Here is a 25759-nt window from a genome sequence, read left to right on the forward strand (position 1 = left end):
CAACCGGTGGCTCCAAAACTACTCACAAATTAGCATGGGCTTTCCAACTGTTACACATGACAGCCGAGGAATATTTTATAATACTAAACAAGTCATATTACACTTAAATATCCAAATGTATGTTTGTAGGAGGATAAGGACCCTGATACGACTGGGTGGTAACTGATTCTCAGCACCAGCCACGGGAGGGACAGAGAACAGTAGACGTGCAAATCGTTTCGCTTTTCCACAACAACACCGAGCAAGATGTTAACTTGATTTTCGACAAAAGAAATTTACAGTGTTGTAAGTAATTTTTATTTTAATTTTGATCATTCCAGTAATTATTTGGACGTTCAAAACCTGTAGGCACTTTCATAATAATTTGTATTTCTGCCCTTTGCTTTTAAATAATTTGGAATTTTAGGGAGAAAACTTACGACAAAAGTTGGAGAAATAATTTTAATTTTTGAATTTTTAGCATTATGAATGCTAATGTGATGAAAATACATTCGAAGTGTTAAAATAGTATCACCAGCCACAAAACACAAATTATGTGAAGATCATGAATATAACAGAATAAGTGATTTCGCTGAAACAAAGACAAAATGAAATGCTGGAGAATCGCTATGTAATGTTTATGAACTGTGTGCATCTTTGTGTCACCAATGATCCAAATACCTCCAGCCCATCAGTAGAACACTCCGACAGGAGCCATCATAATTAAGATCAGTTGGCTTTGATATATTGCCAACTTTGAGTCATATAAAAACCTCACCTTTATACATATGATTGTTAATGACTGTATATTTGACAAGGTCAAAGAGAAAAAAATTATTATTTAGCAGATTATTAGTTATGGCCTATAACTTTTATTTAGGTACAGGGTCCTAGGCCCTCCAGGTACACGCATGCCCTGGGCCCCACAGATGTTAGGGGTGTCTAAATGTCAGGCCCTGAAGAGAACGGTGGTTGACCTTGCACATTGGTGTCTGGCCTTGACTGAGGGTGCATTCCTGTGTAGAAATCTAGCTGTGACAGAGACTTAACTGCAACAGAAGACGTTCTGTGCGAAAATTTAGAAGGAAGCAGACACCCTATGTGGAAAAACTGGGCCTGTGTGATCTGCTGGTGGGATTGTAAAATGGGGTAGCCACCATGCAAAACAGTAAGGAGGTTCCTCAAAAATTAAACATAGAATTACCATATGATTCAGCAATCCCACTTCTGGGTATACCCAAAAGAATTGAAGGCGGGGGTAGGGGAGGTGCCTGGGTGGCTCGTTTGGTGACTCATCTGACTCTTGATTTTGGCTCAGATCATGATCTAAGGGTCGTGAGATTGAGCCCCATGCCAGGCTCCGCTCTCAGCTGGAAATCCGCTGGAGATTCCCTCTCCCTTTGTTGCTACCCCCACTCACGTGATCTCTCTCTGTGTCCCTCTAAAATAAATAAATCTTAAAACAAAAATCTTAAGAATCAAAAGCAGGCTCTTGAACAGATATTTGCTTACCTGTGTTCTGAGCAACACTATTTACATGAGCCAAAAGGCGGAAGCAATGGAAGCAACCCACGTATCTCTCCAAGGCTGAATGGATAAATAAAATGTGGTCCACTCACACAGTGGAATATTATTCAGCCTTAAAGAGAAAGGAAATTCCTACCTAGGCTACAACATGGATGGACCGCGAGGACTTTAAGCTAACTGAAATAGGCCAGTCACGAGAAGACAAATACTGTATGATTCCAGGTACATGAGATACTGAGAGCGGTCAAGTTCTCAAAGAAAATGGAATCATGGCAGCCAAGGGCTAAGGGGAGGAAGGATGGCGAGTTACTGCTCAGCGGGAACCTGGTTTCAGGTTTGCAAAACAAGGAGGGCTCTGTTGATAGGTTACACAATGTGCACATACTTGACACCAACTGTGCACTTAAGAACAGCCAAAATGGGGACATCTGGGTGGCTCAGTCAGTTGAGCGTCTGGCTTCAGCTCAGGTCAAGAGACCAGCCTCCTGGGATCGAGCTCTGCGTCAGGTTCCCACTCAATGGGGAGCCTGCTTCTCCCTCTGCCTCTGTTGCTCCGCCTGCTTGTGCCCACTCTCTCTCTCTGTCAAATAAATAAATAAAATCTTTAAAAAAAAAAAAAAAAAAGAAAGAAAGAAAGAAAAGAACAGCCAAAATGGTGAATTTGGGGCTAGGTCTATTTTACCACCATTTCTCAAAAAGTAAAAAGCAGACCTCCTCACACAGGGAAGTGGGGGAAGCTTCTCTGAACAAGGAACTTCTAAACTGAGAGGTGAAAAGATGAAGGAGCAAGACCATGAGGAAGGAAAGGGCCAGGAGGGCCAGAGCAGAGGGGTGGGGAGTGCGGGCGCCACCGGTGGGACCTGGTGAGCAGGTCAAGAGTGTGTTTTATCCGAAGCGCAGCAAGAGGACGAGGAGCACGGCCGTGTAAGGCGTGGTGTCCGTGGAACAGTCAGCAAGCCATTCCACACAGTGTCCAATAGCATGTCACCTGACGCGGTAGGGAACCTAAGTCTGGAAAAGTCCAGGAGAGGGCAACGGACCTCAGGACGCCAGGGAGGCAGAACTTGATGGGTCACCAAACGAGGAGGGCATGAAAGGCCCAGACCTTGGCCCTGTGAGCCCTCCGTGGTGGATTCAAGCTGCCTCTGCAGACGCAGCGGGCAGCGTCCCCCCTCCCCCACATGCCTGCTCAGACCTGCTGGCTCCTGCTGGCTCCTGCTGGCTCAGACCTCAGCTTCCACCACTCACCACTAACAGCCCGTGTTTTGTGGCTCCTGCCCTCCAGACTCCTTCAGGAGAGGGCTTTGTTACCTGCCTCTGGCCTCCAGGACTCCAGCATGGGGAGCCTGCCTCGCGGCGAGACGTACTGGACAACCACTACCAGCACTTGGACGTGGTAAGCCATTTAACCTCTCCAGGACTTGGAGTCCCTGCGTGCAGTGCGGGGATGACAGGCTAGGCCTATCCTATCTCCAAGGCTGTTCCGAGGACCGTGTTGGGTGACTGGTATCGAAACCCCTTACATGTCATAGAGCCCAATAATGAAAGAGACCACGAAGCAGATATAACTGGGTCTGGGACAGACCTAGGGACTCATCTCTGAGCTGTTGCAAGGCCAGGGAGCACGTCCACTCAAGCCACCCAACACAGCACCTGGGAGAGGTGGGCGTGTCCCGGCGCCGGTGACAGTGAACGTGCTGGTGGAGATCACAGCTACTCCAACAGCACGCAACAGATGACAGATCTGCTCTCCCACCGAATCCATGCCCAAAGCCTCCGGATTCTGCTCCGTTTCCCGGGACATCAAGAACGCCCATTAAGACTGCTCTTTGAAAAATGGATTGTTGCGAGACAAACCGTAAGAGACTCTTAACTCTAGGAAACAAACTGAGGGCTGCTGGGGGGGAATGGTGTGCGGATGGGGTAACTGGGTGATGGTCATGAAGGGGGGCACGTGACGGAATGAGCGCTGGGTGCTGTGCGTGACTGATGAATCACTGACCTCTAGCTCTGAAACGAATACACTGTTAATTAAATGATTTTAAATAAAAAGAAAAAAAAATAGGGCCCCCTGGGTGGCTCAGTCGGTTGAGCATCTGCCCTCAGCTCAGGTCATGATCCCTGGGTCCTGGGATCGAGCCCCGCAACGGGCTCCCTGCTCGGCGTGGAGCCTGCTTCCCCCATTCCTTCTGCCCTCCCTCCTGCTTGTGCACTCTCTTGGACTCTCTCTCTTTCTCATGAATAAATACAATCTTTCAAAAACTAATATATAAATAAAAATTACTTGAAACAAACAAAAACAACGGATTGTTTTCTCCCATTTATCACCAAATGAAATCCAATACAGGCCCTCTATAGTTTCATAGCAACCCTTTGCTCATCTTGGAGGCAGCTTTCTAATTGCACAGCACTCCCCCCCACCGTGCCCCGACCAGTCCACTCCCGCCTGCACAACTGAGGCCCCTTCCCCCGTGCCTACCTGGCAGCAAAAGCACACTTGCCGCGTGAGAATACAGCTCTCTTCTGTGACAGCACGCGTGGGTGCGCGGGGAGGTGGAGAGGAAGGTGGTTAGAAGTTAAGACAACGCCCTTGTCAACTTTCCTAAGTCTCTCAGAGCCTGAGGAACAAATCATTCAACTTTCATATCCATTTCAATGACGCCAACTCAAATAACACATTTCCCCCACATCCCTTCTGTGATGAGAATGGGAAAGTAAAATTTCTTTGAAGTAAGTCCTTTTGATTTTCAAACAAATCCTGTTGGCATCTAGGGCTGCCAAGCCAGCCTCTCCTCAGAGTCGATCCTGGCTTCTCTGTGTGGCTAATTGTCATCATAATTGTCATTCGTGACACACATGTATTTGGTCATCGCCGCACACCAGGCACCATGTTAAAAGTTTGCGGTGGCGTCTCCTCTCATCTCCCCACTGACCCAATGAGATATGTGTTGAGATCTCCACTTTACAGATGAGGAAACCGGGGCTCAGGGAAGTTCTAAGTTACCCAAGTTCACACGAATAACAGTGGCAGAGCTAAGATTTACCTGAAATCAAGAGGTTGGCAGATGGGTGCCTGGGTGGCTCAGTGGGTTAAAGCCTCTGCCTTCGGCTCAGGTCATGATCTCAGGGTCCTGGGATCGAGCCCCGCATTGGGCTCTCTGCTTAGCGGGGGGCCTGCTTCTTCCTCTCTCTCTGCCTGCCTCTCTGCCCACTTGTGATCTCTCTCTGTCAGATAAATAAATAAAATCCTTAAAAAAAAAAAGAGGTTGGCAGAGTTGGTTCCTGCAGAAGCCTGAGGACAATCTGTCCCATGCCTCTGCCGGCTTCCGGTGGCTACCAGCAACCCTTCTAATCTGATCTTAGGCTTCGCCTGGCTTTCTCCTCCCTGTGTGTATTTCTGTCTCTTGTCTAAGGACAACAGTGATTGGATTAAGGGCTCACCCTAATCCAGGATAGCCTCATTTTTTTTTTTATTGTGGGGAATACATTTAACGAAACTTAACCATTTTGATCATTCTTAAAGACACAATCCAATGGCCTTAATGACACCCACAGTGTTGTGCAATCATTGCTGTGATTTCCAAAGCCCTTAAGTTGTCCCAAACAGAAACCTTACGCATTAAGCAACAACTCCCCTTTCTCCTCTGCCCCAACCCCTGATCGCTTCTATTCTACTGACTCTATGTGTTTGCCTTTGCTAGGTGCCTCATATAACCGGAATCACCCAATACTCGCCCCCTTGTATCTGGTTTATTTCATGCAAGATAATGTTTCCAAGGTTCATCCCTGTAGTAGCATGAATCAGAACAGCAGGGTTTTGACAGCAGAATGGTATTGCATCGTCTGGCCATAGACATTTTGTTTATCCATTCATCTGCTGATGCACACGTGGGCGGTTTCCACCTTTCAGCTACTGCGAATAATTCTGTTATAAATATCGTGGTACAAGTATCAATCTGGGTCTCTTCGATTCTTTTGGGTATATACCTAAAAGTAGAATTGCTGGGTCATACGGTGAATCTATGTTTAACTTCTTGAAGAACCGCCACACTGTTTTCCATAGCAGCTACGCCATTTTACATTCCCATCAGCAATACACACCAAGGTTCCAGTTTCTCCACATCCTGGTCAACACTATTTTCCAGTTGTTGTTGTTGTTGTTATCATCACCATCGTTATCATTATTGAGTATGGCCCCATTTTAACTTAACTAATCACGTCGGCAAAGATCCTATTTCCAAAGAAAGTCACATTCTGACGTTCCAAGTAGACATGAATTTTGGAGGGATGGCTATTTAACCCAGTGTTAGGTCGGCGGCCCTGGGAATGCAGGAGGAACAATAAAAACAGCCACCAGGCCGTCATCTTCCATCTTCCAGGCCACCCTCTTCCTTTACCCATGACTCTCGACGTATGCCCAGGACGCGTCACCATAAGTAAACCGATACCTATGCAGGAAACAGGAACATCAGGACTCCCCTACCCTCCAGCCACCAAATACCTTACCTTATATGGCTGTGCACCTATGCCCTGTCTTAACCCAAATAAAAGACCCACTCAAGCCCCTCCCGGGCATGACTTCCCCGACTCAGGACTCTCCTCTCCTGAGTCCTGGAAACTCTCCCGAGGTTGCCTTTAACAAACCTTGCCTTGCGCCTATCTTGCCTGGTGTAGTGTGTATCTCGCCTGTTAAACCTTACACCCAGTACATCACCTGACTCCAGAGCCCACACCCATGACCCCCAGCAATACCACCTCAATAAGTAGTTCGTCCTCACAACCCTCCAATGAGCTAGGTATTCTCATACCCATTTTACTAATAAGCTGATCAGAGCTCTGAGTGATGAGGTAATTCACCCCAGATCATAAATACAGGACAGTAACCTTTAAAATGGTTTCTCTTGGGGCACATGGGTAGCACAGTCTTTCGAGCGTCCTACTCTTGATTTTGGCTTAGGTCCTGATCTCAGGGCTGTGGGATCAAGCCCTGTGTCGGGCTTCACACTCAGCTTGGAGTCGGCTTAAGATTCTCTTTTCCTCTCCTTCTGCTCCATCCCCCTGCACATGCTCACGAGCAAACCATACTCTCTCTCTCTCCCTCTCTACAGTAAATAACTACATCTTTTTAAAGGTGGGGGGGATTCTCTTTCTTTTCGCCTCATCCTACTGACTTCCTCATACCCTGCCTAAAAATTGCAGCAACCCCTCATTGCTCAAATAATACCTGCTCACTAATGCCTTCACGAAACCCTCCTGGTGTAGGCTAGAAACCCCTACTAGACGCTTTCCTAATAACCTCTATACTCCATGTCATTGCATTTAGCACATACCAGTGTGATTTTATTTTATTTGGGTCTCTATTCCTCTAATTTCAGAGCAGCTTGCCTTATTGTTATTATTTGACAAAGAAAAGGAGAGGGATTTTGAGTCCCTTCAAAATTGGAATAGCGTTTCCCAGGTTTTATTTTAATTTTTATTTAAAGGTACCACTGCCTGGCATCTGACCAAAGAAAAACTTAGGAATTTACCCAAGCAATCAGTCCATTTTCCTGTGCAATCCAGCATTCCATCTATGGTTTAGAACCTGCTTCTTGATCGTTAGCCTGTTATGTATGTATTCTTCAACTGGTGGCTTTGTAACGCTAATCCTCTGATTCCCTGCCTTTACAATAAGGCCAGGTAATGTTTAACCCTCTAGGTTATGAGATCTGTAATAAACTTGGATGAAATTTTTTTTTAAAGAAATTATCTTCTCAGCAGCACCCACCTTCTTATGCACACGCTGAGAACGCAGTGGTACGATTTCTAATCTCAGAGATCCAACAGAATGAATGAGCCACCCTCTTGGTCGTACAGCATACTCGAGCTGCCACCAAACGTACTTATTAGTAGTACAATAAATAAGAGTTCCCTTCTCTCCCTCCTTTATTATCTAGCATACTGCTTAAATGCCTATTAAATTCTGTAATTTACTTCACCTTTATAGGATTCTAAGAATTAGCCAAACACCCCAGCAAAGTTGAGGCAACTCTCAAAGCCCTTAATCAGTCCATGAATAATGAAGGTATTAGAGGCATGCGTGGATACAGAGCAACTCAAATGTGCTGGTAACAACAGAACCTTCATCACATAAAGCAGAACAAGGAACGACTAGACAAAACCTGTGAGTTCTGTTGCTAACGTCCTATAAAGGTGCTTTATTAACTAAAGCAAAGCCATTGTGATTGTAGCCCTTTAAATGCTTCATTAATTCTCCTTCACCTAAAGGAATCAAGCCCAAAATTCTTAGTGTGGCTCTGCTCTCAGCTCCCCCTTCCCATTGTATAGCCCACTCCTAGGGTCTCCCAAACACCACACGAAATTCTGCATCTATAAATGTCCTACTTTGCCAGACTCATGACCTCCTCTTTATCCTTCATGACCTAGCTCAGCATTATCATCCCCCTAGGAACTCCAACTACCTAGTTCTCCCTTTCTGGAGAGTTACTCTGTGTTTACCCCATATTTCTACCGTGATCTTTCATCTCATTCTCTAATCCCTTAGTTGAGAATTGAAGGACAGGAAGTCTGTTTTAGTCATCTCATTGCCCCATGCTGGCCCCCTAGTAGCTGCTTGACAAACGTTTATCAGTTTATGAAATGTTCATTTGAATGCCTCCCTGTGTTCTTGAGTTCATTTTGCCTACGTGAAAGTTATCGTTAAACATAGCTCTGGGGACTTACAAATTTGTAAGCCAAATTTTTCACATTCTCAACTCTTCTCAAATCTCATAGAAATGCTGGCTATTTTAGAGGAAGTAACCTCATATTTAATCCCCTTTTCAGAGAAGATATGACTGGGTCTCTGTGCTTTTACAAAAAGCCAAGAATTGCACTTATCTTGCTACCCAACCATTCACCTGTCACCCGCCCCCCCTCACCAGCCACCTTTGTCCTTGGTGTTTGCTCTTGAGGGGCTTAAAGGAAGCAGCTCCACAGAAAGAAAAAATAAAGATACCAAAGCAACAATTCAAAGACCTTGATGTTCTAGGTGATGTTCAACTCTCCTAACTGTACCTGGAGAATCTCCAGAAGATGGAAACATCAGTGGAAAAATAAACATGGCACCTTAGTGAGGCACCATGGGGACAAAGATAAGATTAAGACACAATTCTAGATTCAAGGAGTGGCGGGAGCCTCTCATTGAGGCATTTTAGGTATTTATGCTGATAGACTGGCCTGGAGGATAAGACTGGCTTAGATTCCTTCTGGCTCCCTCCCCACCAGCAGCAGATTGTCATAGGAACCAAGATATAGTACTCACTAAAGACTTGCTATTAAAATGGAAGTAGTAAGTCTCCAAACTATGCTTTTTTTGGGTGGGAGAGATAAAAACAAGAATGGGCAAGAGAAGCAAATGGTACAGAAGGAAAAACTTAACTCAAGAAAACTGAATAGCGGAACATGCAAAGAGACACTTTGAATGTTTTTGGTCGTGGTGCTATATGGGCGAAACTACACGCCAGTCTCCGGACTACTCCTGTCAAATCACTTGATTGTGACATGAACATTAAATTTTGTCTTAAGTAGAGATGAATACCTTGGGGGAGGGGCGGGGCAGGGGAAAAGGGTGGAGGGAATCCATATGCAGATCTCTGCATGGTTCTGAGAAGTGGGAGAAAGCAGGGCCACAGACCTAGAAGAAAGGAGAGGGAGAATGGGTGACAGAAGCGACAGAGATTTGGGAAGCAATGGGGGGATGATTTCTGGTTTCCAAGGGACAGAGTGGGTTTCTTATAAAATGGATTCCTTGTGTGTGAGAAGGGGAAAATGGGATCTGACTGTCTTGCCCAAGTGCTGGGGTCAGTCTCTGACTCAAAGCCATGAGGCAGTGGATCTGAACTAACTGGGCTAACTCCCCTCATATTCAATATGGCGACTGGAAATCCTAAGGTCTAAGGGCCAATACATGAACAGTTACCCCCAAACTTCCCAAAATGAAGGAAAAGAAGTTCTAGCAGACACTTACTTTGGGAATCCTTTCCCAAAGACCCAAAAGTCCTTTCATCTCACCTGATGCCCACTCCACCCACCCCCCAACAGGGAGAAGTAACACATTACAGTGAATTTAGCACAGAACCAGGATATGAGAAAGACCAGGCTCACACCTCCCAGAACAGGTCTGTACGACCTTGGGCAAATCTCCAAGTTTTAGCCAGTCCCCACTTGACCTAAAAAAAAAAAAAAAAGTAAATAAATAGAGGAAAAGTGTGGGACCCAGCGGAGGGAGGATGAATTAATGACCTTTGAGTGCCTTGGAAATGCAAAGTGCTATTTAAATGCAAAATAAACTGCAGGATAACAAGTTCATTTTGGCTTCAGGGAGAAGGACTGTCAACTGCAAGAGCCATTAAAAGTCACAGGCTGTTAAAAAAAAAAAAAAAAGGGGGCAGTAAAGTGGGCTTTGTTTGGCTTTGCAGGGCAGAATCTTATAACCTTGCCCAAAATTTGCTGCTTATCTCAGTTCAAGAGTGATCAGACAAACACAGTTCATCCATGACCAGAAAAGCCCAGGCAACTCCATAGGAGAAGTTAGAGTGGACCTACCCTCACGCCCACCACAGTCCCCCTCCCTTGGAGACCACCCCCACCCCACCCCACAAGAGGCCCCAGGAGCTCCTTGTGTGTGACATCATTCCAACCCAACAGACCAGCAAAGAGAGTTTCATTATCATCCTCTCGGAGGACTAGTCTAAGACACGGTCCAGTTCAGAGACTCAGCCAACATCACACAGCTCCTTCAGGGCAGATGCCTGTAATGAATAAGGTCTGGCCCCATTGAACTGCATTTCCATGATGGTGACAACCTTGTGTCCCCATCCAGGTTCCTATCCCCACTAGTCCACTCTGGTCACCTCAAAACGCCAATACAACATATGGCCGTTGGGTTATTGGAGCCCTCAGCGCAGCAAACTCCTGCCAAGAAAGCAAAAGAGAAAGTCAGCTCCTTTCATTTCCCTATTTCCTTCTGGGACTCCTGTATTTGCCTGAAAGACTCGACTACAGTGCAGGGAAGGTGGGCAATGGGAGAGTGGTTAAATATTTTGTGCTCTGGAATGTCATCCTTAATTTCTAATTCTGTGGCTAGTGAATTGAAGATAAGAAGATACAGACATACATATATTCTTGAAGCAGTCTGAAATGTTAGAAGGGTGTGGCTGAGCTCCTCCAATCCACTGGAGAGAAAGGAACGCGTCCCCAGGGAATTTGCAAAACTAGGGATAAAATTCAAAATGGGTCGGATGGGTCCTTCAGACTGCCCCTGGGGACTTCTAAGGGCTTTTCACCTCTATAATCCTAAATTTAGGTAGATTAGAACTTTGAAAATTCTATCATTGCACAGGATTGCAGTCCCTGTGTCTTTGGGAGAGTGTGTCCCTCCATGAGCTGGTGAGGGATATCCGCCCCCGCCCCAGCCCCCAGAGGGGAGCAGGGTTAGCGATCTAGAGGAGGAATCTGCAGGAGCCAGAGTTATATTGAAACGTCAGTGTCAAGTATTTTTTTAGAGATAGAGGAAGCATCTGTGAGAGTTACTTGGAAAATAGAGCCATTTGTCGGTTACCTGGGAAGGGAATAATATAAAAGGATTAGGTGACCTAAAAACAGCTGGGCCAGTTAAGGGCAGATGGCAAAGGGCTTTGCAAGCTTTGGGGAGGGCATTAAAAAGCTAAATGAGGACTGACAAAGCCCAGAAGGTGGGAGGGGGTAGTTTGGGGCCACATGGCCCCGGAGAGGAGAAGAAGAGCGAACTGAATCCCAAATGGCAGGTCTGGAATGCAGTGGCTGCTCCAGTGACAAAGGAAAAAACACAGAAGGAAGAAGCAATCTTAGACCACACGACAAATAGGGTACCATCTCCGTAATGGGCTGAGAGAGAAATAGGGAACAGAGCTGATAATGGAAAGAGAAATACTAGGTAAAAGCTCTCATTTATGAACGCGGACCCTGGGCCGGACCTGTCGGGCCATTCAGCTTGCAGAACAGCCTTGCTAGGGAGGTACTCATGCAGCCGTTCCTTAGCAAAGCAAGCTGAGATGAGGAGAGGCTGACTTCCCAAGAACAGAACGTAGCCTGAAACAGGAGCCAGTGAGTAAAGCACGGGAAGGAGGAGGAAAGAATGTCAAGAGAGAAGGAAAGGACACAGAAGCCATAACCCAACCTCAGTGGGGACAGAAGGGGCCAGAGAGACCCAGATGCCGGGACATGAAGACAAGAGGAGGGCTTGTCGGGGATGGCTTCCAAAACAGAGCCGAGCAGCCAGAGCACTCTGATCCCATACGGATGGTGGTCTCAAGTGTGCAAAGCTGTCACGAAATGAGCTCAACCTGAAATGAAGCTTAATTATTCTACAGAACCGTGGGCATGTTCCAGCCTGGAGCAAGAGAGGTTGGTCGTCAAATGACAGACCCGGGTAAAAATGACTCGAGAGAACCCAGGAAATAAGAATTTCTCCAAGGAGAAAAGGCAGAAGCTGCTTGGTTTTTGTTTTTTGAATTGAATAAAATTTCCAATTACTCTTTTTTTCTAAATTAGTCTTGGGAGGTTCATAATGAGGAAGGGACCTAAGTCACCCCAAAAGGTGAACCTCAGAATAACGATACCATGGGGCTGATGCATGGCATCATTCCAGGGGGACACTTACAGGGAGGGGCCATCACGACCTCATTCGGGGCCAACTATGGCATGTTGTCAAAAGTCATGGAATCTAGAAGTTTAGAGATTCCATGCATGAGATTCAGTACTTCCACTTACTAGTTGTGTGGTCCCGAGCAGCTTACTTCATTTCTACAAACATCAACTTGATTATCTGTAACATTTATCCATTGCTGGGTCATGAGTTATCCCAAAACTGAGTAGCTTCAACCAACACTAGATATTTGTTAGTTCTCAGAGTTTCTCTGGGTCAGAAATTAGACAGCTGGGCGGTTCTGGCTTGGGGTTGTCCATGGGGCTGCAGACAGACATTGGCTGGAGCTGCAGTCATCTGAAGGCTTGATTGGGGTGGGAGGACTGAGGAACCACATCCAGGATGGCTGACCCCAGCTGCTGGGGGTGGGGGACTCAGTTGCTGTACACCTGGGCTACTTCATGGGCCTGTGTGAGGTCCTCACAACATGGCAGCTGGCTTCCCCTGGAGCGAGTGATCCAAGAGAAAGCCACACAGAGGCTAATAACTTTTAATGACTCAGCCTCAGAGATCACATAGCACAACTAGGGAGTCAGTAAGTCCTAACAACATCGAAGAGGACAGTAATCAGTACTATTTTGGGAAAGAGTGACAAAGAATTTGCAGACATATTTTAAAACTACCACAGGGGAACACCTTATTTCATGATACACAAGTTAGTGTGAACACACTGTATGACAAACATCATGTTAAGACTGGAGGTGCCTACTGGGTATTTACCCTAAAGATATAAACATAGTGATGCGAAGGGGCACATGCACCCGAATGTTTATAGCAGCAATGTCCACAATAGCCAAACTATGGAAAGAACCTAGATGTCCATCAACAGATGAATGGATAAAGAAGATGTGATATATATATACAATGGAATACTATGCAGTCATCAAAAGAAATGAAATCTTGCCATTTGTAATGACGTGGATGGAACTAGAGGGTATTATGCTTAGCAAATAAGTCAGAGAAAGACAATTATCATATGATCTCCCTGATAAGAGGAAGTTGAGAGGCAACATGGGGGGTTTGAGGGGTAGGAAAAGAATAAATGAAACAAGATAGGATCGGGAGGGAGACAAACCATAGGAGACTCTTAATCTCACAAAACAAACTGAGGGTTGCCAGGGGGGAGGGGAGGTAGGGAGAAGGTGGTAGGGCTATGGACATTGGGGAAGGTATGTGCTATGGTGAGTGCTGTGAAGTGTGTAAACCTGGCAATTCGCAGACCTATACCCCTGGGGCTAATAATATATTGTATGTTAATTTTTTAAAAAATTTAAAAAAAAAAGACCGGAGGTGCCACAAAGGATAATAATTATTCCTGTCCCCAAGGACCATACAGATCATTAGAATGACTACTATTCTCTCTCTCTCTCTCTCTCTTGCTCTTTCTCAAATAAATAAATCTCTTTTTTTTTTTTTTAAGGTGGAGGCACCTGGGTGACTCTTGATTTTGGCTCAGGTCATGATCTCAGGGTCACAGGATCAAGTCCCCACAATGGGCTCTGCACTCAGCAGGGAGTCTGCTAGAGATTCTCCCTCTCCCTCTCCCTTTCCTTTTGTCACTCCTCTTGCTTTCTCTCTTACTCTCTCTTTCTCAAATAAATAAATAAATCTTCTTCTTCTTCTTCTTCTTCTTTTTTTTTAAGAAAGGGGGCTACTATCATTTTTTTTAAGAAAGGGGGCTACTTTCTCTCTCACTCTCTCTTTCTCAAATAAATAAATAAATAAATCTTCTTTTTTTTAAGAAAGGGGGCTACCAACGGTTTTAGAGAGGATATGAAGAAATTGCAACATTTGCACACTGTTTTGGGGAAAGTAAAATGGTGCAACTGCTATAGAAAACAGTATAGAGAGTCCTCAAAAAATTAAATGAAGAATGGCCATATGACCCAGCAATCCCACTGCCAGATATGATCCAAACGAATTGAAAGCAGGCTTTTGGGGCACCTGGGTACCTCAGTAGGTTAAGTATCTGCCTTCACTCAGGTCGTGGGATAGAGCCCCACATCAGCTTCATCCTCTCCCTCTGCCCCTCCCCCTCGCTCACGTGAGGGAGTCATTACTCAATTGGCACATTGGTTAAGATGATAAGGGTGCTCGGATGGCTCAGTAGGTTAAGCATCTGACTCTTGAACTAGGGTTGTGAGTTCAAGCTACAGGTTGGATTCCGTGTTGGGCTTCATGCTGGGGTTGGAGCCTAGTTGAAGAAGAAGAAGGAAAAGAAGAAAAAGAAATGGTTAATATGATAAATATTATGCTTTGTGTTTTGTTTTTTACCACAATTGAAACAAAAAGAGCTGAGTATGCAACAGTAAACCACTGGTTACTGTGGGACCACTTAGGCCACTCCACAGTAGGAAGATTTTTTTCCTAGAATAGGTGCCTTTCTCGCAGAGCCCTAGAGAACATTTGGGAGTGTGTAAGCGGAAGTGCAAGTGCGGCTTTTCAACAGGGTCAAGCAATGTTCTCCTAACAGGACTGTGACTCATCAATGAGTCATGAAATCAACTTAGTGGGTCCTGACCAGCATTTTTACTGAAATTGAATAGAAAGGAATAGATCAGAGTGAATTGCACACAATAAGGATCTTTCTGCAGAGTATTTAGTTCATTTTATGTGTGGATCTATGTATATCCATGAAGTAAGTACCAGGTTATGACGTAAAATGTATTTCTTACCGTGGGTGGACTTAAAAACACTGGAGACGTGACTGGGTTCCAGTTCAAGATGCAAAGAAGGAATCACAGGAGATAAGGTTGCGAACATGCATCCACGAAGACGGAAGTTACTCTGCGGTGACAAATGACCCCCAGATCTCAGTGGCTTATAACAGGTGTCGATTTCTTCCTAAAGTGACCTGGCTATTGAGATCCAGAGGGAGCTCTGTTTATTTTGTATTCACTCCACGAACCTCTGTCCAGAACATTATTGGTCTCAAGAGGGATGGAAAGTGGACCACACCCTGGCTAATAAACGTCTGCCTGGATTTGCCACGGCTGCTCACATTTCACGGGCCACAGCACGTCATGTGGCTGAGCTTGCCACCATGGGGCAGGGGAAGTATAATCTTTCCCCCAGGAAGGGGCCATCCATCAACCGCGGAGAACAACACAGTCTGCCCCAAGAGGTGGGAGGTGGGGGAGAACAATGAAGACACGTCCTGTAAGAGACAACAAGGTGTTCGGGCTTCACCCTGAAGATAATGACGATTCATTGAAAAGCTTTAGGAAAGGTGATCAGATTGGTCCTTTGGCGAAGTCCCTCTGTCAGCACTGTGGTGAGTGGATGGCAAGGAGGTGTGGGTCAGGGCTGGAAACCAGTGAGGTTGGGTTATTCAGCCAAACCTCCTGTCTTGTTAAAAAGGCAAAAGGAGGGACGCCTGGGTGGCTCAGTGGGTTAAGCCTCTGCCTTCGGCTCAGGTCATGATCCCAGGGTCCTGGGATCGAGCCCCACATTAGGCTCTCTGCTCAGCGGAGAGCCTGCTTCCCTTCCTCTCCCTCTGCCTGCCTCTCTACCTACTTGTGATCTCTGTCTGTCAAATAAATAAAAATTAAAAAAAAAAATCTTTAAAAAAAAGGCAAAGGATAGCTCGCTCTTTCCTTCCCAGGAGGATAAACATCAGAACCCCATCTCAGAAATTACAGACCAAAACGCATGACATAAGAAAGAAAATTTAACTCCTCCATTCATTAGTAGCAAAAATAGCATTCCCATTTGCACAATGAAATGTTCAGGCACCGAACAATGATACGATCACACCTGTGCATTTGTGGATGATCATACACACATAGAAATGTACATAATATGTTTATACACGATTTTATATGATACACAATATATTTCATATTTTTATATATTATATATATTTACAAACACATATGTATGTATATAAATTTTGAAGTTTGATGGGAACGTGATGCTGATGCTTTATTCTTGGGGTTTTTTTTCTTCCAGATGGAGGAAGCTCAAGTTGGTTTAAATTCTGCTAGAAATGACATGCTAGAAAGGCAAACTTTAGAGATGGGGCAAAGAGCAGACAACTGACAGAGCAAAGCCTGAGTGGACGGGCAGGGGAGAGTCTCTGGAGAGCAGAGGCGCTGGTCTCACACGGGAGTGGGACTTAGATGGCAAAAAGAGGCAGGGCAAGCTGCATTGTGAGGAGCACTTAAATTAGGTGGCAGAGGTCAGGGGGCCCTAAGTGCTCTGAGAATTCTCAGGGCCTCTGTGCTTAACTTGGGAGAAGCACTCTAGAGAATCGAGGATGGGTTCTAGTTGGCCCTGAGGGCCCAGTCGGAGACCCAAACCAGGGAGGCACTCAGCGGTGGGCAGTGTGTCACCTGAGCCCAGAGGGCCTAGTGTCCTTCTCTCTCCTCCTTTGTTCTGCCCATCTCCAGCCAAGGAACTGATCTAATGAGTCTATAAATGACGAATAGGAGAGGAGCGAAGAGAACTGCTGTTGGAAACCAAAGAGGAATGCTAACCTTAGTCTGGACAGGTAGTGATGGAGGAAGGGGCCGAGATGCCAAGCAAAGAAGCACAGTGTCCCATGGCAAAGAGCTACAGGAAAGCAGCCCAGAAGGGCTGCCACAGGTCAGGGAGCAGGAAGATCCTTTGGTGTTTAGAGGAATGTGTAGACCAAGAGCTTTGGGATCAGACTGCCAGCTTCCCAAGTGACAAACACGGGACTAGACCCCATTCCGCAAACACTGAGTACCTGCCATGGGTGACACCCTGTCATAGGTGCTGGAGACACGGCAATGAATGAAGGACCATGTCCTTCGGATGTGTATATTCTAGTGGGAGGGGGCGGGCACTATACAAATAAAGAGACATGGGGGGATGGTGATGGTGGGAGATGCCATAGAGAAAAAATAAGAAGAGGAAGGGGGGATGGGCGTGCGGGAGCAAGAAGGGGGGCCTTTTGATAAAGGATGATCTGGGAAGACCTCACCGACGAGAGGACCCAGATTTCCAGATGTCATTCTCTGTGTGCTCTTATTTTTAAATTTTTATATAACCACAGCTCTTTATCTCGTGCCTTTTTTTTTTTTTTTTAAGCTTTTGGAGCAGTGTGTGCAGAACAGCGGTTAGAGTGTGGATTTTGACAGTGGTCTGCTCACTTGTGAGACACAGCTCCACCCCCTCCTTCCTGTGTGGCCCTGGGCAAGGCCTGCAACGTCTCTAGCCCTCAGCTTTCTCTGTCTGCAGAGAGGGTATAATCAATTCCTTACAAGGTTGTCGTGAAGAAAAAATGAGATCGTGTGTGCAAAGGGCCTGACTTGCAGGACACCTGCAGGAAGAGGAGTGGCCAGACGAAGATGTGTAAGCGAGAGCTCTTACTAGGAGCCCGTTCTGTTTCTTTACGTTTCAGAAATGGGTACTCCCAGGCACGGCTGCCCAGGAGGCCCACTAGGGTAGCACTCATTGACCTGCCTCTCCTCACCCACGCTTTGCCTTTGCTCCTCCTTGTAATCCTGGTGATCTGCAAAGACTCATGGGATCTCAGATGCAACTTTTACCAAATTTCCACACCTCTGATATCACCATGCATCTTGGGGTTGATGGCATCTAACAATTTAGGCTCTCTCCTTTCATAGTGCTATATATATTTAATTTAAAAAAAAAAAGAAGCATCCTATAAATCAGGGGGCTTCGACAGAACAAGGATAATGATTCAGAATAAAACCACAGCTAACTGGTGCTCCTGTGGTTCCAGTGGTGACATAGACTCTGGTCGTTATAATGATCAGAACCAGCGGAACGTGTCAGAATGAAGAAGGAAAGGCAATGGATCCTGAATCTATGATATCCCCTGAGGCTTTTTTAATTTTCTTTTGTTTCATTTTTGGTTTTGTTTTTGTTTTTTGCTGGAGGTTAGACTCAATATGCACAATAATGAAAATCCCAACTGGTGTCAAGGACTTGGAGAAAGTTCCATTGGTACGACACACCACCACGCCAGAGACCTGCGCTTTTTATTCTACCCACTCCTGATTTTTAATTTTAAAAACCTTTGAACCTACAGAAAAGCTCCAAAAATGGTACAACAAACACCCACATAAGGGTGTCTGGGTGCCTCACTGGGTTAAGCCTCTGCCTTCAGCTCAGGTCATGATCTCAGGGTCCTGGGATCGAGCCCCGCATCGGGCTCTCTGTTCAGTGGGGAGCCTGCTTCTCCTTCTGCCTCTCACTTGTGTGCCCTCTCTCTCTCTCTCTCAAATAAATAAATAAAATTCTTAAAAAAAAAAAAACCCACATCATTCTCACTCAGATACACCAATTGTTACCAATTGCATATTTGCTTTCTCTCCCTTTCTCTCCAATTAAGTAATTTTAGCTGTTATTTATTTTAAACTGTTATCTCTTTACTTACAGCTGAGTCATTTAAGAGTTTCTTGCAGACATCATAACACTTAGTCCACAAAAACTTCAGCCCTCCTGAGAATGAGGACAACCTGTCACATAACTGTACAGCAATTATCACACCATGGAAGTGAACACAAACCCAATACTCCAGCATAACATACAGCCACATTTAAATCTCCCCAGGTGTCCCAGGAATGGCCTTTCTAACTGGACCAGTGCTATTTCCTTAGGCCGTTCCCAAGCTTGTGTGTGTGTGTGTGTGTGTGTGTGTGTGTGTGTGTGTGTGTGTGGCTGTCTATGACTCAAACAAATTAATGTTCCCCTATCAACTAATTCATTAGACAGGAAAAAGGAAATTTACACACCCATAGAAATGAGAAAAAGAAAAATGTTCATCATCACTAGCCATCAGGGGGATTCAAACCAAAACCACACTGAGATACCACCTTACACCAGTTAGAATGGCCAAAATCAACAAGACAGGAAACAACATGTGTTGGAGGGGATATGGAGAAAGGGGAAGCCTCTTACACTGTTGGTGGGAATGCAAGTTGGTGCAGCCTCTTTGGGAAACAGTGTGGAGATTCCTTAAGAAGTTAAAAATAGAGCTTCCCTATGACCCTGCAATTGCACTACTGGGTGTTTACCCCAAAGATACAGATGTAGTGAAAAGAGGGGCCATCTATACTCCAATGTTCATAGCAGCAATGTCCACAGTTGCCAAACTGTGGAAAGAACCAAGATGCCCTTCAACAGAAGAATGGATAAAAAAGATTTGGTCCATACATACAATGGAGTATTATGCCTCCATCAGAAAGGATGAATACCCAACTTTTGTATCAACATGGACAGGACTGGAGGAGATTATGCTGAGTGAAATGGGTCAAGCAGAGAGAGTCAGTTATCATATGGTTTCACTTACTTGTGGAGTATAAGGAATAACATGGAGGACCTGGGGAGATGGAGAGGAGAAGTCAGTTGGGGGAAATCAGAGGGGGAGATGAAGCATGAGAGACTGTGGACTCTGAGAAAAAACTGAGGGTTTTGGAGGGGATGGGGGTGAGGGGTAGGTGAGCCTGGTGGTGGGTATTAAGGAGGGCATGTACTGCATGGAGCACTGGGTATGGTGCATAAACAATGAATTTTGGAACACTGAAAAAGTTTTTAAAATTAAATTAAATATTAAATTTAAAGTTAATTAAATTTAAGAAAAAATGAGAAAAAGGAAACGATAATTTTTTAAAGGTTAATTTATAATTTATCAAGATACACGTAATACTAATGCATCAATTTTTAACAGCTATAGATCTAGATGTATCTACTGTCTAGCGAGCCATGTTCAAATTTACTAACTGGAACAGACCCGAACTCTAAGAAGGGGACAGCGATACCTTTAGATTTCTTTTGGCTCTGAATTTGTGATCTGTGATTCCTCAGCAACATCAACACATTTAGACTCTCAGCTCCTTGGAGTTGTAAGCTCATGGACCACGTTACAATCATCTTTTCATCCCCCAAATTATGACTGTGGCTGGCACAGAGTAGGGACTCAATAAACCATTGCAGCTTTTAACTGCACGCTGAAGTACAAGAAGCCACATCGAGAAGAGTCAGTGAGACTGTGTGCCCTGCACACCTCCGTGCTTTCTCCAAAATAGAAACCTTGCACTAGACAGCAGGTGGTAAAGGCTAGGACAGGCTAGAAACTGTTCTGAGAAAAATAGTCCACTCAGTTTCCTTTTGGGCTTGAGGGAAACCCTCACTCTTGGGCCTGTCTAGCAAGGTAAGTGAAAAAGCAAAATGCCTTCTCTCAACATGAGATGAATGCCTTTCTCTATAAAGTCTCCCCAGACCTCCTTGGGTCAGGGTCTGCCTGTGGTCAAATGTGACTGCTTACTGATTAAGGGACAACGAAGGAAGAAGCAAAGGGGATTTTGAGAAAGGAACTTCAGTCTTGTATCAGCTTGTCCTGTGAAGGACCACCGTCTGTCAATACATAGAAATAAATCAGAAATATAGGAATCCAGTACCCCCAAGCTACCAAAGATAGGCCAGTAAGAACACGGATGTGTAAGAAAGTAACTTTTGTTTGACCCAAACAAACACATTCTCCTAAAATGATGTGAATTGGGGCACCTGGGTGGCTCAGTGGGTTAAGCCTCTGCCTTCAGCTCAGGTCATGATCCCAGGGTCGTGGGTTTGAGCCTTGCATCAGGCTCCCTGCTCAGTGGGAATCCTGCTTCTTCTTCCTCTCCCACTCTCCCTGCTTATGTTCCCTCTCTCTCTGTTTCTCTCTCCATTAAATAAATAAATAAAATATTTAAAAAAAAAAAAAAAAAGATTACCAATCCTGCTCCAGCCAAAGGGCCTTCCATTCCTCCCATTCTTCCCATTCAATCTACATTTCGCTGTGGATTTCCATAAAAATTTTAACTTAAGGGGTGCCTGGGTGGCTCAGTGGGTTAAGCCTCTGCCTTCAGCTCAGGTCATGATCTCAGGGTCCTGGGATCAAGTCCTGCATCGGGCTCTCTGCTGGGTGGGGAGCCTGCTTCCTCCTCTCTCTCTCTCTCTCTGCCTGCCTCTCTGCCTACTTGTGATCTCTCTCTGTCAAATAAATAAAATCTTTAAAAAAAATTTTAACTTAAAATTTTTCTTAATGTCTTGCTTTGAGAAAGGGGGTCAGAAGAATTGATCTAGTTCAATTCTTTTGTCTTTGCATTCTGCTGAGATAGGAATGTTCATAAGGGGAGTTTGACATGCGGTCTCAGCTTTCACTGGCTTACTTTTTTCTGAAAGCAATTTTAAGGTGAAGGTGGAGAGTAACACCAGATTGCCTCCATTTCCCCAATTTGACCAGTCTTTGGAAGGCTAGTGACAAGGAGGATCAGGAAAGGTGAGGGATGGAAACTGATAACCCATTTTCTCTCCTCTCTGTAAAGGACAAGAACCCATGTGTTCATTTTGGATCTTATCTATCATTGTGTATATATTGCTGTATACGTATCATCCGTGCAACTAGGAAATCACCATGGGTGTCTTCAATCTTCTCTGAGTTTTCTCTAAGTCCTGGATTCTATAACTTTCTGTACCTGGAAAGGTCAACATTATACTCATGTCAAAAAATTTGGGGAAAAAAATCTGACCAGACAGGCCTGATCCCACTTCTTGGAAACTTCTTTTCTGGCCCAGGTAAGCTACCCATCTGAAAAATCTTTGGGTCCAACAGAAGAACAGTGAAAACCATTGTTAAAAAGCCAACATATGAGAGGGTCCTAGAAGCAAAGTCTCTCTTCTAAATTGAAGTGCCCGGTTACTTGCAAAGGCAACTGGTTGGAGGATAGTCTCCCCGACTGGAAAACCCATGCAAGTCGTGGGGTTCCTCAAAAACTCAATGTCGTCCTCCACATAAGGAAGGTAATAACTATTAATTTCATAAGGTCGTCATAAGAAGTAAAGGAGATGTCTGAATTCTAGCATTGTGCCTGACTCATACTGTGGTGAGTTGAACTGTGTCCCTCCCAAAACACGTAGGCTGAAGTCCTAGTCCCTGGTGCCTCAGAACGTCACCCCATTTGGAAATGGGGTCTTTCCAGATGGAATTAGTTAAAACAAGGTCGTACTAGAGAAGGGTGGGCCCTAAATCCTTAATATGACTGGCGTCCTTATAAAGAGCAGAGAGAAACACACGGAGGGAGGACAGCCCGGTGCAGGCAGAATAGGAAATGCTGAGACTGTCAGTCAAGGAGCCCCGGGGACTGCCAGCAAACCATCAGGAGCTAGGAGGAGGGAGCACAACCCCACCAGCACTTTTCCAGACCAGAACTATGAGAAACTATATTTCTGTTATTTTAAGCCACCTGGTTTGTGGTATTTTGTTATGGAAGACTTGGGGAAGCTAATACACATAGCAAGCATTCAATAAATATCCATGTTGCTATTGTAATCCTTTGTTTAAAAATATATGTGTGTAGGGGCACCTGGGTGGCTCAGTTGGTTAAGTATCTGGTTCTTGATCTCAACTCAGGTCTTGATCTCAGGGTTGTGAGTTCAAGTTCTGCAATGGGTTCCATGCTGAGTGTGAAACCTACTCCACAAAAAAAAAAAAAATACACACACACACACATATATATGAATATATATATACACATATATTCTATTATATTTAAATTTAATTTTATTAATTTATAAGATTATAAATATAAATGCTTATATATAAAATATATATTTATATGTATATACACACACACATATATATGTATAGATTCAATACAATCCCTATCAAAACCCCAGTGACAGTTTTTTGCAGAAGTAGGGAAAAAAAAAAAAAAAACTTAAAATTGCTATGGAATCAAGGGACTCTGAGCTACATTCTTGAAAAAGAATAAAGTTAGAGGCCTCACACTTCCTAACTGCGAAACATATTACAAAGCTACAGTAATAAAATAGCATGGCACTGGCCTAGGCAACACACAGATCAATAGAGGAAAACAGCCAGACCTCAAGGATATGGGCAAGTGATTTTCAACAAGAGAAACCAAGACCACCCAATGGGGAAAGGTTAGTTTCTTCAACAAGTGATGTTGGAAAAACTGGATATTCACATACAAAAGAATGAAGTTGGGCTCTTGCCTCACACCATATACAAAAATTAGCTCAAAATGGATTAAAGATTTAAACATTAAGTATTATACCTTAAACCATAAAACAGCTAAAAGAAAACAAAGGGGAAAGCTTTGTGACATTGGGTTTGGCTATTTCTTAGATACGACTCCAGAAGCACAGGCAACAAAAGCAAAAAATGGATGGGTAGGACTGTTTCAAACTGAAAAGGTTTTACACATCAAAGGATACAGTCAATAGAGTGAAAAGGCAACCTACCTAACAAGAGAAAATAATTGTAAATCACGTATCTGATACGGGGTTAATAGCCAGAATATGTAAAGAAATCTTGCAATTTAACAGCAACAAAAAAACCCAAGTAACTCATTTTTAAATGGGTAAAGGGCTTGAACAGACATTTCTCTAAGAAGAGATGCAGGTGGCCAGCGAGCACATGGAAAGATGCTCAGTATCACCAGTCATCAGAGAAATGCAAATGGAAACCACAACAAGACATCACCTCACATCTCATGGTGATGGCTACCAGCTAAAAAACAAAATCGCAAGTGTTAGTGAGGATGTAGAGGAAATAGAAAGAACCCTTCTGCACTGTTGGTGGAAATATAGAATACATAAAATGTAACCACTATGAAAAACAGTATGGAGGCTCCTCCAAAAATTAACAATAAGATTACTGGGGGGCTCCTGGGTGGCTCAGTCAGTTGAGTGGCCAATTCTTGATTTTAGCTCAGGTCAGGATCTCAGGGTCTTGAGATTGAACCCTGTGTCAGGTTCTGCACTCACAGAGAGTCTGCTTAAGATTCTCTTGCTCCCTTTACCCCTGCTCATACCCTCTCACTCTCAAATAAATAAATAAATCTTTTCAAAATATAGGATTATCATACGATCCAGCAATCCCATTTCTGGGTATATATCCAGAAAGGCTGAAAGCAGAATCTCAAAAAGGTATTTGCACATCGATGTTCATTGCAGCATTATTCACAATAGTCAAGAGTCAGAAACAGGGGCGCCTGGGTGGCTCAGTGGGTTAAAGCCTCTGCCTTCAGGGGGCGCCTGGGTGGCTCGGGTCATGATCCCAGAGTCCTGGGATTGAGCCCCACATCGGGCTCTCTGCTCGGCAGGGAGCCTGTTACCCTTCCTCTCTCTCTGCTTGCCTCTCTGCCTACTTGTGATCTCTGTCTGTCAAATAAATAAAATTAAAAAAAATAAAAATAAAAAGCCTCTGCCTTCAGCTCAGGTCATGATTCCAGGATCCTGGGATCGAGCCCCGCATCGGGCTCTTCACTTAGTGGGGAGCCTGCTTCCCCCTCTCTCTCTGCCTGCCTCTCTGCCTACTTGTGATCTCTCTGTCAGATAAATAAATAAAATCTTAAAAAAAAAAAAAAAGAGTCAGAAACAACTCTAATGACTACAGAGGATGAATGGATAAAGAAAATGTGGTATATCTATACAACGGGATATTATTCTGCCTTTAAAAAGGAAGGAAATCCCATCACATGCTACAACACAGATGAGCTTTATGGACATTATGCTGAGTAAAATATGCCAACCGCAAAAGGACAAATACTGTATGATTTCATTTATATGAGGTATCTAGAGTAGTCATACTAATAGAAACAGAAAGCAGAACAGAGGTTGCCAGGGACTAGGGGGAGGGGAAAAAGGAGAGTTGTTCAATGAATATAAAGTTTCAGTTTTGCAAGATAAAAAGTTCTAGAGATCATGCAACAATGTAAATATAGTAGATTACCAAACTATACACTTAAAAATGGCTTAGATGGTAGTTATATTATGTACTTTTTACCCCAATTAAATATATGTGTGTGTGTGCATATGTATCTATATATCCATATACATAGATATATATAGAACCCTACACCTACATTGTGTGAATCTACCATGATTCCTTAGCAATACTCCTAAATGAAACAGTTTAAGCAAAAATTACTGGAGGTTTGATGTTTCATTTTTTAACTCCACAAATCAGAATTTTAATAAATGATAACATTTAATTAATGTCTAGTGCTATGCTTTCGAAATGTATAGGGGCGCCTGGGTGGTTCAGTGGGTTAAGCCTCTGCCTTCGGCTCAGGTCATGATCTCAGGGTCCTGGGATCAAACCCCACATCGGGCTCTCTGCTCAGCGGGGAGCCTGCTTCCCCCTTTCTCTCTGCCTGCCTCTCTGCCTACTTGTGATCTCTCTGTTAAATAAATAAATAAATAAATAAATCTTTTTAAAAAATGTATAAACATTTTGGATAAACACGATTTATCAGATACTGGTAAAAAGAATACTCTGTGAGAAACAATACATTCTGACCATGTTTTAATGATAATATTGGCTAATATGCACTGGACCCTGACTCTGTTCTGGGTAGTATTCCTATTTTTTATCCCACTGAATTCTCGCACCAAGCCTATGACACAAGCATAACGGGGGGCACCGGCTATCATTGTAATTTGCACAAGGTCATGCAAGCAACGGACCCAGGCTTTGAACTCAAGCCAACTGACACCAGCACATACTCTTGGCACCCCATACTC

The sequence above is a fragment of the Enhydra lutris genome, unplaced genomic scaffold (assembly GCF_002288905.1).
Source record: "Enhydra lutris kenyoni isolate GAN:26980312 unplaced genomic scaffold, ASM228890v2 scaffoldscaffold48, whole genome shotgun sequence".
Classification (NCBI taxonomy): domain Eukaryota; kingdom Metazoa; phylum Chordata; class Mammalia; order Carnivora; family Mustelidae; genus Enhydra; species Enhydra lutris.